We start from the raw sequence: 12,745 nt of genomic DNA, 5'->3' as shown, positions 1-12,745 counted from the left end.
ATTTTCTTAAGTCAAGTCCGACATTTCAATTTGATAAAATAAAATAAAATAAAATATAAGAAAAAAGAATAAATATACAATTTTTTTTTTGTTTTTGGAAAGTGTCGCTAACTTTTTAAGATCATACGCTTAATATCCAGAAATAAAATATAAAAAAAAAACGCGGACATTTATTACACTTCATCTTTGAAGTTTCCTAAGCGGTACGTCGAGAGACTCTCCTTCGTGCAGACTTTGATCACACCGTTTATATATACGCGGCGCATATAAAGACGCAAATAAAACCGATTCTGTAACTCGAGCGCCAACGCTGTCTGCGCCCGATCTATGATGTCAGCGAGATAAAAGCGGAAGTTGAAGTTACGTCCGACAATTTGTGCCACGAACCGTACGAAACCTTTCGTCTTCTCCCTTTGCGACTCGCGGATGTTCGGCCAATCGACCGTGCACCAACGACGGACTCTTTAACGATAATCCTACGCTCGAGCTGGCCAAAATCTTTCAAGAACCACGATGCCTGCTACGTGGTCAGCATCTTATCGGCGAACCCACCGTGTGTCAAACACCGCTTTCGGTATACCATAAAGAACATCTTACGGCTCGATATAAAATTTCACGGCAATGGAAGATAATAATGCAGAAAAAAAATATAATCGCATGCTCTACGTTAGTTATATAATTTGCGTAAATTATGTTTAAAAATCTCCAAACACGTTAAAATACTTGACTGTAACTAAAAAATAAAAAAATATGATAGACGCGGTTTTCTCCTTTTTTATTGCGATGTTAACTTTTACGTTTCGTTTATTACATAATCCAATTAGTTACGAAATTACTATCGCGTACATATTATTACCCCGCAGAGATAACTAATTTATGTAATAATCTAGGCTTAGCAAATAAACAGAACACAATAGATTCGCGTATATCTGGGCATCTTTACGCAAGAAATTAGTGTAGCAAATAGTTAAAAAAGGATTACAATTAAAAAATAATATTAAATGATTAAAGTAAAAATATTAACGCTACGTTGAGATATACATATTAAAAGTATCCGAGGTTTTGTAATATCAGCATTAAATTTTTGTTTTCCTCGTTAATATCACTTTAATCGATTTTGAGCGATGTGCTAAAAATTCTCAAGTTTATTTTTTTGTAGAACGAAAAATAATGTAGCATTTACCAAACAAATTTAGATGCTTACACAAATATAGTGTCAGATTGACTGTAGAAAAGTTTTTTAGTAAAACAAATGCCAATTCAGCAAACACGCTGAATATGTTTGAATACTTTACTTCTAAATGTTTTATATACACGCACTCTGCACCGCTATTTCGTGCGGTGTTAAAAACGTTTTCAGAATTCTGATTAATAAATTTTGTTTTTTGCCGAGAATTAATACGCGAGCAAAATTTTTTTTAACGTAATTTTTGTATATCTTTCTGTAATTAGTTCTTGCAAAAAAAAAAAATAGTTTGCAGGACTTTTACTCTTGCAAATTAATGCTTCACACATTGTTCCGTCATTTCCAGCTTTCATTTACTTTACAAGACCGTACGCGTATCTTTGATGTTTTATTTAAATTGATTTTGTGCGAAAAATTGAACTGCGAGTATTTTTACTTTAGCCAGCGAGTAAATTTTTATCGCTTATAAACGCATAAAATTTAATAAAAAGTCGTACATTCTGTTCAGGTATACGGAATGGAATTTTTCAATTTTTGCCAAAAAAAAAAAAAATTGATTTCTGAAAAATTTCATTTACGTGCGACTTGTTTATTCCGATGAAGAAATTCGCATAAACGACCCTTGCCTTTTTCTCTTCTTGTCTTTCTCCCCTTTTCGCTTCTACCTTCAAATAATTCATTTCATAATGACATTTACCATGTCCGCTGGACGTGACGTTTTTCGATTTCCATCCTATTTGTCCCCTTCGATGATTAATTCCTGGTCGATCGAGGGTGCGTTATCGGAATTCGGCGAATTCCGTCGTATTCCAATTCGATCTCATACATGCACCGTCTCACGTATCCAAATGAACCAAAACGAAAATGGAAGATCAGTCTCGCATTTTCATGAGACACTCGAACCGAGAACGCGGTTCTCTATTAATAAAATCGGGAATCTTATAATCATATTTAACGGTAGTTGGCACAGCGCGATAAATTAACAAAACGAAGGGAAAGCTAAATTAGCGGCCGGTCGCTCGCGAGCGAAGAAATACGACGGCTGGGATATCGTGCGCAACGTGACGTTCAATTTCGTTATGGAAATGAGTTTAGCAGTAATTGTAGTTTACGCCCGCGACATAGTAACCTAACCCTGTAAGCGTTATCCTAATCGATATCCACAATCTCGTCCCGTACGTTGACAGCCGCGAGGCTCGGAACAGCGTGAATGCTCATTGAGAGCGTCGATGGGGTCACGTTCGGAGAGCCGGCCCTCTCTCGTACCGAGAGGAAAATCGGAGCGAGATGAATTGAGCGAACATGAGAGGTGGACGAACGATCCACTCTGTGATAAATTTATCTAGCCGTCAGCAATTTCGGAGTGGAAGACCTTGCGACTTGAGATCGCCCGCAGGGAGATCGCTACGGCCAAAATTCTCATCCAATCGCTGCGGAAACGAACTTCCCGTATCTTCTGATTAATCGTTGGCTAATTCCTCCCGTATTTATTTACGACTTCTTAGGCGGCTGCCGTTTAAAGCGCGACAAAAACTCGCGACGGGATTTTCACGTCGGCGTGTATTACTTTTAACTCACGCATTTTGACTCATGGAGGAATTTAGCGAGGCCTCATTATCAATCGTTTTTTTTTTTTTTTATTATTATTTTTGCATCAAAGTAAAATAGCAAATAAATACGAACAAAATACAAACGGACGACGAAAGGTATGGACTAAAAAAAAAAAAAAAAACTGGATATCCTTTTATTTGTCCAGCGCGTATTTTTTCACCAGGCTTTAATTTTTGTCATATTTTTCTTTTCCGCGCTCGTTATCTCTCCGCACGCGAATGTACGTAACCACTTGCGAATATGTAGCTTTTACCGTATCATCGTTTTACGTATTCAATTTTGTTAAGTGCAAATTCCATGGTCCAGGAAGAACTTCAAGTTAACGCTCAAGTTGCTAATATGAAAACATAACGTGCCTATCGTTTTTATTAACTCTCAAGTAGCATACTGCCCGAACGATTTTTCAAGTTAGAATTAATAAAAAAATTTTTTTTTTCTCTTTAAATATTCTCAACATATTTTTTTCCCTTAAAACGCTTTGAAATTGTTTTTGACCTCGAAATGTAAGCAGGACAAAATAAAGTAGCCAGCGGGCTCCAATTGAGAGTTAACATAGTCTTATCGAACGGAACAGTTGTCCCGAGGCTCGCGTATCGCTCGCCACACGTCGGGAATCGAAGGGCGAGGCGAGTTACATGCATCGCGCGGCTCACTTGGACGGTGTCACGAATGCGACCGGTCTATTGGCGTAGCGGCGCTCTATAGATGCATCTAACAATGCACCGAAACACACACAAGAGGCCTGTAAACGGAGTAAATACATGCCGCAGGTGGCGGTCGGGGAGAGAGCCCCGTAAAGTGCACACGCATAGCACGCGCCGGGTTCTCGCCCCGTAAACACGGGGGGCCACGATCCGTTTCGGTCATGCCGGGAACACAGGCCGGCATTGTCGTAACTGATAGCGTAAGCTGCTTCGACAGGTAGATGAGCAGATACCGCCTGAAAGCATTTAATCTCTTCGACTGTATCGCGACCGTACATGTTGCGTTGACTTGTAATCCTAAAACGTTCCGAAAACGTGCATCTAAGAAGTGATCGCGTATACCTTGCATCTAATGGACGAATATAACGTTTGTCGATTTTATTTATGTTGCCGCAAATTCTAACGAGCTATATTTTAGGAAATACATAAATGTCAACGATAAATTTTTATTGCTACACCTAAATGTTTCTATCTTTTATTTTTCTTTTTTTTTTTTGTGCAGAGAAACAAGCAAGTCAGATTAAATCGTTTAGTAAATGTTAAAACACGCACCAATCGCATTTGGAAGTTTTTAATATCGGAATATGATACGCTTGATAAACATCGGAGGCACGGTTATTCTCGGCACGTTCGCTTGCGGTTCGCCAATTTTCAAACTGGCACACTTGTCACCGCATTTACATGCAGCCGTAAAATCGTTCAAGACACGTTTTCTGGGAAAATTTCAATGCGCGTTAAACCGAACGAGAAAATATAATACCGCGTTTCGATATTGCATAACTTACTGACAAAACAGTGTTTTAAATAATTGCCGTGGTAACTATTGATAAGATAGCGACATTTCGAAAATACCTAAACAACATTCACACCGCAAATTTTCGCAATGATGGAAAGTAAAAAGGTAATAAAATAAGGGGAGCAAAGGGGGATGAACAACACGGCTATAAAGAAACTCTTCTTTCTACGCGTCGCACGTTCGTCCACTTGTTTGCAGCTCTACCGATTTCTCATCGTGTCTCTCTCTCTCTCGCCTCCCTACCTTCTATTCCGTCTCTTTCTTTCTCTTTATTTCTGTGCCAGTACAAAGATCCGATATGCTCCTGGGCTTTTCCAACTTCCTATCGGACTAGAGAGAAACGCCGGCGGCTCAGCTAGATGCAATGTAGATTTGCATAAATTATTTGCCGACATAAATCTAGATGATTCCTTTTCTCGCGCCGCAAGCGTGGAATTTGAAGAAGGGATATGCGAGAGACCGATGACGATTCCATGAGCATTGCGCTTCATTTCCCGGTGTGTTTAATACTGTCGCGTGATCCGTGTGTACCTTGCATCGTATAAATAAAAGAGTTTGTCAGAGAGAGATTTACAATATTTCATACTGGACGCACCACGCGGGATGCACCGTGGCTTCAAATATTCATCTCCGGAAAAGTTAACGTCCCATTTTTTTTTATTTTAACGCAATCAATAACGTTTTACGTAATTTTTTCAATGCTTCCTAAGAATTTTAAATATTTATAATAAAATTTGTTTGCAATAGAAAATAGAAGTGTATGAATTACTTGCCGACTCGAGCCAGCGTTTCTCTCCCACGTTACGCTAATTTTGAGTAATTATTATAAAAAGTTCGCCATTAAAGCTTAGATTTCGAATTCGAAATTGTCTATTACGCCGCAGTTATGTTAAGTATTTCCGTCGAAATATCGATTATTCCTCTTTTTTTGGCGCGGTATCCGATTATCTTTGAGAGGATTTAATCTCCGAACAGAATAAATCCCCTTATCTATCTGTCTATCAATCTTCCTTATGTCTTTCTTTCTATCTCTCGTCCTTCCGGATAAGAGCTAAAGCTCGACGAGTCTTCATTTTTGGCTGCGATAAGCTGTAGATCGTCGGAATGGAACGCTCAATGCAACGGAACGCGAGACGTATGTCGAGAAGACGACTCTGGTTATTGATGAGAAAAATTACGTGACGCTTGCGTAGTGCCGATCGCAGTAAAAACGCGGAAGTTTTTTCTATGCATAAATAAATAAATAAATAAAATATCAAGATTAATAATTTACCGGCCAACGTTATTACATCGGATTCAGGTGTTTTCATACAAAGTATATTGAGAAATATGAATTACATTTACCTCATTCGTCTTAATCACCAGAAACGAGTATTTTACGTATATATTTTTCTTACCGCTTTAATATTTAAAGTATTTTACGGATTACTTCCATTAAAAGCAAATAGCTTGAATAATTTGTATCCACTGCAGAATTCCGCGCAAAGCACGTATTTCCTCCGCGATATTCCCTGGACGAAGCACTTCAGAGTCGTGAAATTCCACGACGTTGTCATAACATTCATCTCCAGCGCGAACGTGACGACTCCCGAACGCACGATTTATCGCTGCAACATTCATAGCGGGACACAGTTCATAGCGCAAAACGCCATGTATCGTCGCATTAAAGCTCGCGATCCGTCACCGTGACGGTGGTATCGCATTATGACATTTATATCAAAAGTGAGAATTATATACGTAATCTTTTTCTGCATCATACATAGCGACAATAAACGAGCTCTCTCGTGATTCACGTAAAAACTAGCAAAAAGCGAACGGCAGGAGAGAAATCAGTATATTTAATAATTTTATTTATTAAGCGTTAAATAAAATATTAAATCTCATCACGCTTCGAGATGAAATGCAACGTTAGGAAATTGAAAGGATATATCGGAAAATGATTACATGTATTACGAAATTATAGTAATTACATTCGGTGGCGCGATATTTCGAATCGGCAGGCGATGTCTCGTTTAGAAAATTAATTTTGCTAGCGAATCTCGGCGCGAAGCCATCTCGAATGTTTGTAGCCCTAAGATGAGCGGAAATATGCCGGGCGTGCGTGAGCTCGCTGATGAAGTCCCTAAATGATTGCGCGTACGTCGCACGGCGGTCCGCTGAATAATTACCCCCCATTCAATACGTAATCACGCCACTTCCGGCTGGTGATCCCAGTCCGGTCGCTTGACCCCCTCGCTAGAAATATAATCCCATTTAAACCGTCCCCGAGCGTATCCCGCAAATATATTCCGACTGCATTATGCTCGTGCTCACGAATGCGATTGTTGCGGAGATTTCTTTGAAATATGTCGCAAGCGCATATCGGAGGCACGTATCCCCGACATGCTGGTCGAAAGGCGGTTCAACTAACATACGTAGTATCGATCACGTAACTATTCACGCGGCGGAAATATTTTGAACAGGCGCATAATGAAAAATAATTTGATATTATCGAGAGAAAACTTTTTCTGTTAAAAAAAATTTATCCCTGCTCGTTTTATAATTTATACTATTTATACAATTTATTAATTATTTTTGTATTACTGCGTATATCGTATTACTTAAGTTCGCGCTGTTCGTTCGATGTTCGTTTGCAAAGTGTACACACTGAAAACGAGAGTCACGAGGGTGTTGGCGGAATAAAGTAGCATGCGTTGCGCTCGAAAAGATGGACTTCTGAGCATTCGTAATTACAATTAAATTTGCTCTAAACACTTAACGGCAATTATATTTATTTAATTTGTATAAAATTTATACTCGCGACGACAGAAATACGAGTCCCCAGCGTGCAAAATCTATTTATCAAAATGGTCGAACGTTATTTAAATAGCTAGAATATTAAATATCAAAGTGTAAAATGTTAATATAAAATATTATTTACATATAAATAATCATCGCGTAATTCCAATTTATGTTGAATGATGCGTTTAATCTTCGGTTTTGCGTGTTAACGTTTCATACAAATCGCATAAAGCGTACGCCGTATTATCACGAGATGATAGCGGCCTCCCGCTGATTAACGAAAGAAGTAACACGGTTAATATGCATGCCGAAGGCTTTAACGCGGCTTTGTCGCGATGCCCCCTGTGGCGGCGTGCAACTGGGAATGGAAAATGAACAAAGTTTATCTCGGCGTGGGTGAAAACGAGCGAATGAAAAACGGTTGAAGTTCGGGCGCGGCGCCGCTGAGTTCCGGCAGTTAAATAGCTCGTGAGTTTCTCAGAGGAAACAACGAGCAGTAAGAATTCCGGTACGATTTATTTATTAAAAGCGTCGGAATTGAGCGCGGAGTGCAAAGTAAAGGACGATGAAAGAGAAAGAAAAAAAGAAGAAACGGAAAGAGGAGAAGAAAAAGGGAACAGAGGACCGAATGACAATGGAGGGTAAATGGCAAATCATAAAATCATAACGGAGTGTTATGTGTATTTGCTCTTATTATCATAAAATATAACGCGACAAGACACAAAATTGTATTATAAGAAAAAAAAAAAATATTTTGATAAACTCTGATAAAGTAAATTAAAAAAAATCAAAAACCTCGTTAGAAATATTAAAACAATTAATTAATAATATGTGTGCACCGTCTCGATGTTTTAATCTCGCTGTCAGAGAAAATTTGTTTACGACTCTGTCGCGAATAAATGCCAAACGACGCGATAAAGCGTATTGGTCGGTCGGAGCTTTTGGCGCAGCCGGGCTGCTTTACAGACTTTCTCTCTCGCAATAAATGGAGACGGTTAGATCAGCGCATTATTTTACACCGTCTACCGTACTCACGGGAACAAAAAGGGTCGAGCGCGATTCAAGGCGGGAAATTTATCTGGTTGTAGAATGGCGATGAAAGGTGGGTTTGGGGTCTGGGAGACCTGGCCGCTCGCTACCGAGGAATGGGGCAGGGTCGAAAATGTCTGCGCGCGAGAATGCGCCACGTGTGAGTGGGACACCTCGGTATGTACGGATGCGAACGACTTGTGTGCGAACTGCCAATTGTAATATAAATGGAAAATCGCGTCGTCATTTTTATAAATACTTTTTGCCCGTATAGTTGGCGAAAGGATCGGCTTAACGTGTTCGTCTGAATTAATAAACGACCAGAGATGTGTCCGACGAAGAACGTCCCACCTATATTACTACGTATATACATATACATCGATACTGCTCGTGTAAACTCGACCAAGGATTGGGTCTTGTCGATGCGACATGCAAATGCATCGCCAAGTTATAATGCACGAGCCTCTCGTATGCGAATGAGGGGATTATCAAAGAGCGCAAATCGAACTTCGCGCCTAATTTATGGATTCTGCAAACCGTGCACAGTTATCGGCTTATCGAGGGCGAGGGGGCAGGGGGAGGGAGGGAGAGCGGGCGTAGCGAGACGAAGAGAAGAACTAAGTGCGAAATTATTCAAGAACGATAGATCGAATTTCGTCGTGCATACCTAAGCGGCAGATTGGATTTGAAGATTTCACCCGTCGCAATTATAATTTCAATAAAGCGGCTCGGAAAACGCGTGCGAGCTTCCTCCGATTGTTTCGGAAACCATTTTGTCAAAACGAACCACTCCAAATCGCTACGGATTATTCTATTGTTTTACCGAATGGCTCTTTGATAAGACGATTAATTGAGCGGTAATAATTGCGTCAACTTTCTATACGGTAAATGCAATTTAGTTATAATTAGATATAAAGAAGAATTATACGTCAGTCTTTCTTTCCTCGTTACATTTAAATGTATTATAAAAAATGTACAAATAATTGTAGAAATTTAATAAGAAAAATCAAAGTAAGGTTCAGAAAGATAAAGACTATCGTTAATCGTGTAAGATAATTCAACGTTCTTCTTCTATGTAACGGTATATTTCTTTGCGTCGATAACGGCAATCGGCGCCACGCCATCGCTGTATTATACGTCAATATAAATTGCCGATATAACAAACCGTAGAAAAACGCTGGAACATTGGAGTAGGGGGCTCACTTCCGGGTTAATCCCGAGATTAACTCTGGCCAGGAATATCGGGGCGTCGCGTTATGTGCCAAAGAGAGGACTACGTACAGGATTGAACGTCCGGACTAATCTCGTTCGAAATTAAGCTGCTTATCTTTCCTGATATACATGCATCTAACCTCTTAGTAGACTCTTGGCGAGGGCGAAATTCCGGCGTCGTCTTTACGAAGGTAAAGGATTTACGTGTAATGCGCTCAAGAATTCGCCGGGATAACTTCGCGCCGCACGCGGCTGCTCGCACGCGCCGAAAAACGGCGTCGCCGTCAAGAGTGCCGCGCGTATTAATTCGTCGTTAATAGGATTACGCGACGTGAGGGACACACGTCGCGCAAAAGTGTCACCCTCGCCGAATCCGTCGGGCCGCCTTGTCGGGATTTTATCCGCATTACAGTAATCCGCGAGTTTATTCGCGAAGTCGCATGTACGCGAGTGATAAGTACTATTGTTCCGACTGCGACTAAACGTTTCGGCTGCACAATAGTCCGCATCTACATTGCGCGTTTTAGAGAAATCTGGACGTCCGGTTCTCCCCGCGGAACGGAAACGTTTCCGGGGTTGAAATTCGGAGGAGTTTGCAATTCCGGTGAAATCGCACTTTCGAATTGCGTCGCTGAACCTTCGCCCGCGGTAAACAATATTATATTTCGAGACGGTAAAGCAATTCTCTCTCGTGAGGTCCCAATTCGTCGACGACGTTTTATCAGTTCAAGAGTTACAACGATTACAAACTACAAAAAAAAAAAAATAATATGTGACTACTCACCAATCTGCATGAACTTCAGCGGAGTTGTAGCGTTCAGGCGGTGACTGTAACATAAAAAGAGAAATATTAATGTAGACATGTATTAGGATATTAGTTAATAGAATTAATAAAAAAAAAGGTAAACGTTTTTGTTTTTTAATATTTTATTAAAAAAAATTTATGTTTACCTAAAAGTTGCTCCGCTGATGCAGGATGCCCGTCCAGAGCCTGCTCCTCCTCTCAGATGGGACGTGACGAGTCGTCCTTCCGCGCACTGGACACTCGCGGGAAGACCGTCTTTACCTGGAACAATAAAATCGAGTTTCAGTTAATTCAGAGCGTCTCACGGATTTTTTTAAATAGTACTTAGTATTAAATTTAATAACTTGCGAAATGTTATCGACACATTTAACGATTCTCTCGAGTGGTAAGTTCTCCTGGTTATCGCACGATGCCGGCGCTAGTTCGCGCAATCAGATATATACTATGAATAGCCGAACGTATGTAATCGCGCATGTAAAGTCCGAAATAATTACCGGAAACAGCCAGCTTGCCCGGCGATAACGGGTGTGGCAATAACGCCGACAGGGCGGCGGCGAATCGAATTGGGTCGGGGTGAATCGTTGATGGTATTTTATGTATTCAATCCTCTGCAATGGGACTGTATATAATTTGATTGCAACGTGACTGCGAGAGACAGATAAATTCGGGAGAAAGAGGAAAGAGAGAAAGAGAGACAAAGAGAGAAAAAGAAAGGCAGGGAAAAAGAAAAGTGGTAGAGAGTGACGGTAACTAGATTGAGAGATGCGCGTCGCGTCGAATGCGTACATACGTCACGTGTGCGTGCGTGCACGCGAGCGCACGAGATACAGTCGTCCACGTACATTGAATTACGCCCGGAATTGTTTGCGCACAGTAGGCTCGGGACGTCGATATGCATCGTATTTGACGTGCATAGGCTGCTCCGAAGTCATCAAATGACGTAGAAGCCATCTACGTACAGCGCGCTTCGGCCGTAAAGCGCTTATCCCTGCGACAAGTACCGAAAGCGAAATCGAAATGAATAGCAGAGTATCCTAAACGACGGCATATCAATGACTTTTGGGTTTTAAGCGATTAAAGGAGTAAAGAGATTAGAGAGTTACGACAATGGGAAGCTCTGAGGCAGAGAAATAACAAGCGGCCACTTTCGTAAAATAGCAACTAATAAATCTATCTCGGTTTTTAATTATTAGAAATTTTTAAACATGTTTTACAATTTTTTAATTCTTTTTTTTTTAGTATCGGAAACGCGTTATTTACAATTTTAAAATGTTCTGTACGGAATGCACGATTCGGGATGAAAGGAGATGAAATTACATCTGCCCGCCTCATTGTGCATCATTGTCATTAAATTACAGCCGATGATGGCTCGGTTGCAGGATCGAGCGGAACGAAACCGTCACCGTTACTCGGCGGGATGCGAGTTGATCAAATCAGAATGAATGACCAGGGAATATTGTGGAACTTTCGATTAATGGATCATCGCTACGCCGCGAGCGACGGGGACAGCAGAAGCGATCCATTTCCCGCGCGGAAAACATTCCGCAAAAACTCGCTGTTATTTTTTTAAACTAGACGCAAATATCTTCCACAATAAAACAATAATAAACAACACGGGTTTAATTATATTTCGCGTATATTTTCACGATGTCCCGCGCCCCATTTGATTTTTCCCAGCAAAACGAGGAAATGTAAAATTAACCGCGGTTTCCGTCGATATCCACTCTCTTTCGATCTAGCGATTTAATTGTAACGCTTTGAACCTATAAATCTCGCATTTACGTCAAATCCCGAATCCGACCTCGCGGCTCTTTGTTCCCGCCGACGAAATTTTTTCGATAATCGACAAAAGCTGCTAAGGTCCACGGAATTTTCTGAATGTACCGGTAATTTCCGACTACGTGTGATCTGTCACTGTCTTCGTTAATAACTCGCCGTAATGAATGGAGAATATCTAATAATACATCGCGGCCCGCCGTTGACGACGGTCCAATGACAATATTAGATTCCACCACGATCCAACATCCACGAGGGAGCGTCTACTACGAGTTGATTCGTAGTTTGGTTGATAAGCACTTGATCGATGGCCTGACCGACAGGCATCGCGTGCTTTAATCTCGTACCCTAAATTTTAATTACAACGCGAGGTACAGATGTAGCGGCGCCCCCTCCTCTGATAACATTTTTTACACCGAGTGTATCAACGAATCTTAAACTTACATCGCTGTAATAAACTATCGAGGAACTGGCGTCGATGCGAAAGATAATTGTAATACCGTCGAACGTAAAAGCCGCCTAGTATATTTGGAGAAAGCCAATACCGGACGTTTAATTATCGGAGCGCAACGAGAAAAAGAATAGCGTTCGTTGATTTTTTTTTTTTTTTTTTTTTTTTTTCTTCAGAACTTCGTAATTCAAAGCGAAAGTCTCGTGCGACACAATTTCCGCCACGCCTGCTAGTCCACTCGAGTGTGATGAAATTAAGTGGTCGAAGTGCGTTCTGGAGCCGACACGAGCGGCGTCTTTTACTATTGTTATAGCTTCCCGCTCTTTCATCTATTTCCCGCGTCGTTACCGAGCTCTTTTCGATTCTCGGCACCCGCGCTACCAAGACACCGTTG

The 12,745-nt window shown here is 40.8% G+C and overlaps 2 protein-coding genes across 6 annotated transcripts in view; one reads left to right on the top strand and one right to left on the bottom strand.

The window, feature by feature from the left end:
• The window catches only part of Notum (palmitoleoyl-protein carboxylesterase notum), a 130,275-nt gene extending 119,571 nt beyond the window's left edge, over positions 1–10,704 (bottom strand). For 2 of the 3 annotated variants that reach the window (XM_070661445.1, XM_070661448.1), the window contains exon 1: positions 10,104–10,704. The gene's annotated coding sequence lies outside the window, so the exon portion shown is untranslated. The remainder of the gene's footprint in view (positions 1–10,103) is intronic. The other variant, XM_070661446.1, reaches the window with a different exon arrangement.
• Positions 1–12,745, top strand: part of Kair1d (Kainate-type ionotropic glutamate receptor subunit 1D) — a 173,738-nt gene that overhangs the window by 18,203 nt on the left and 142,790 nt on the right. The window lies entirely within an intron of this gene.

This window comes from Cardiocondyla obscurior, linkage group LG09 (genome assembly GCF_019399895.1).
Source record: "Cardiocondyla obscurior isolate alpha-2009 linkage group LG09, Cobs3.1, whole genome shotgun sequence".
Classification (NCBI taxonomy): Eukaryota; Metazoa; Arthropoda; class Insecta; order Hymenoptera; family Formicidae; genus Cardiocondyla; species Cardiocondyla obscurior.
This window is presented reverse-complemented; position numbering and strand designations above follow the sequence as displayed.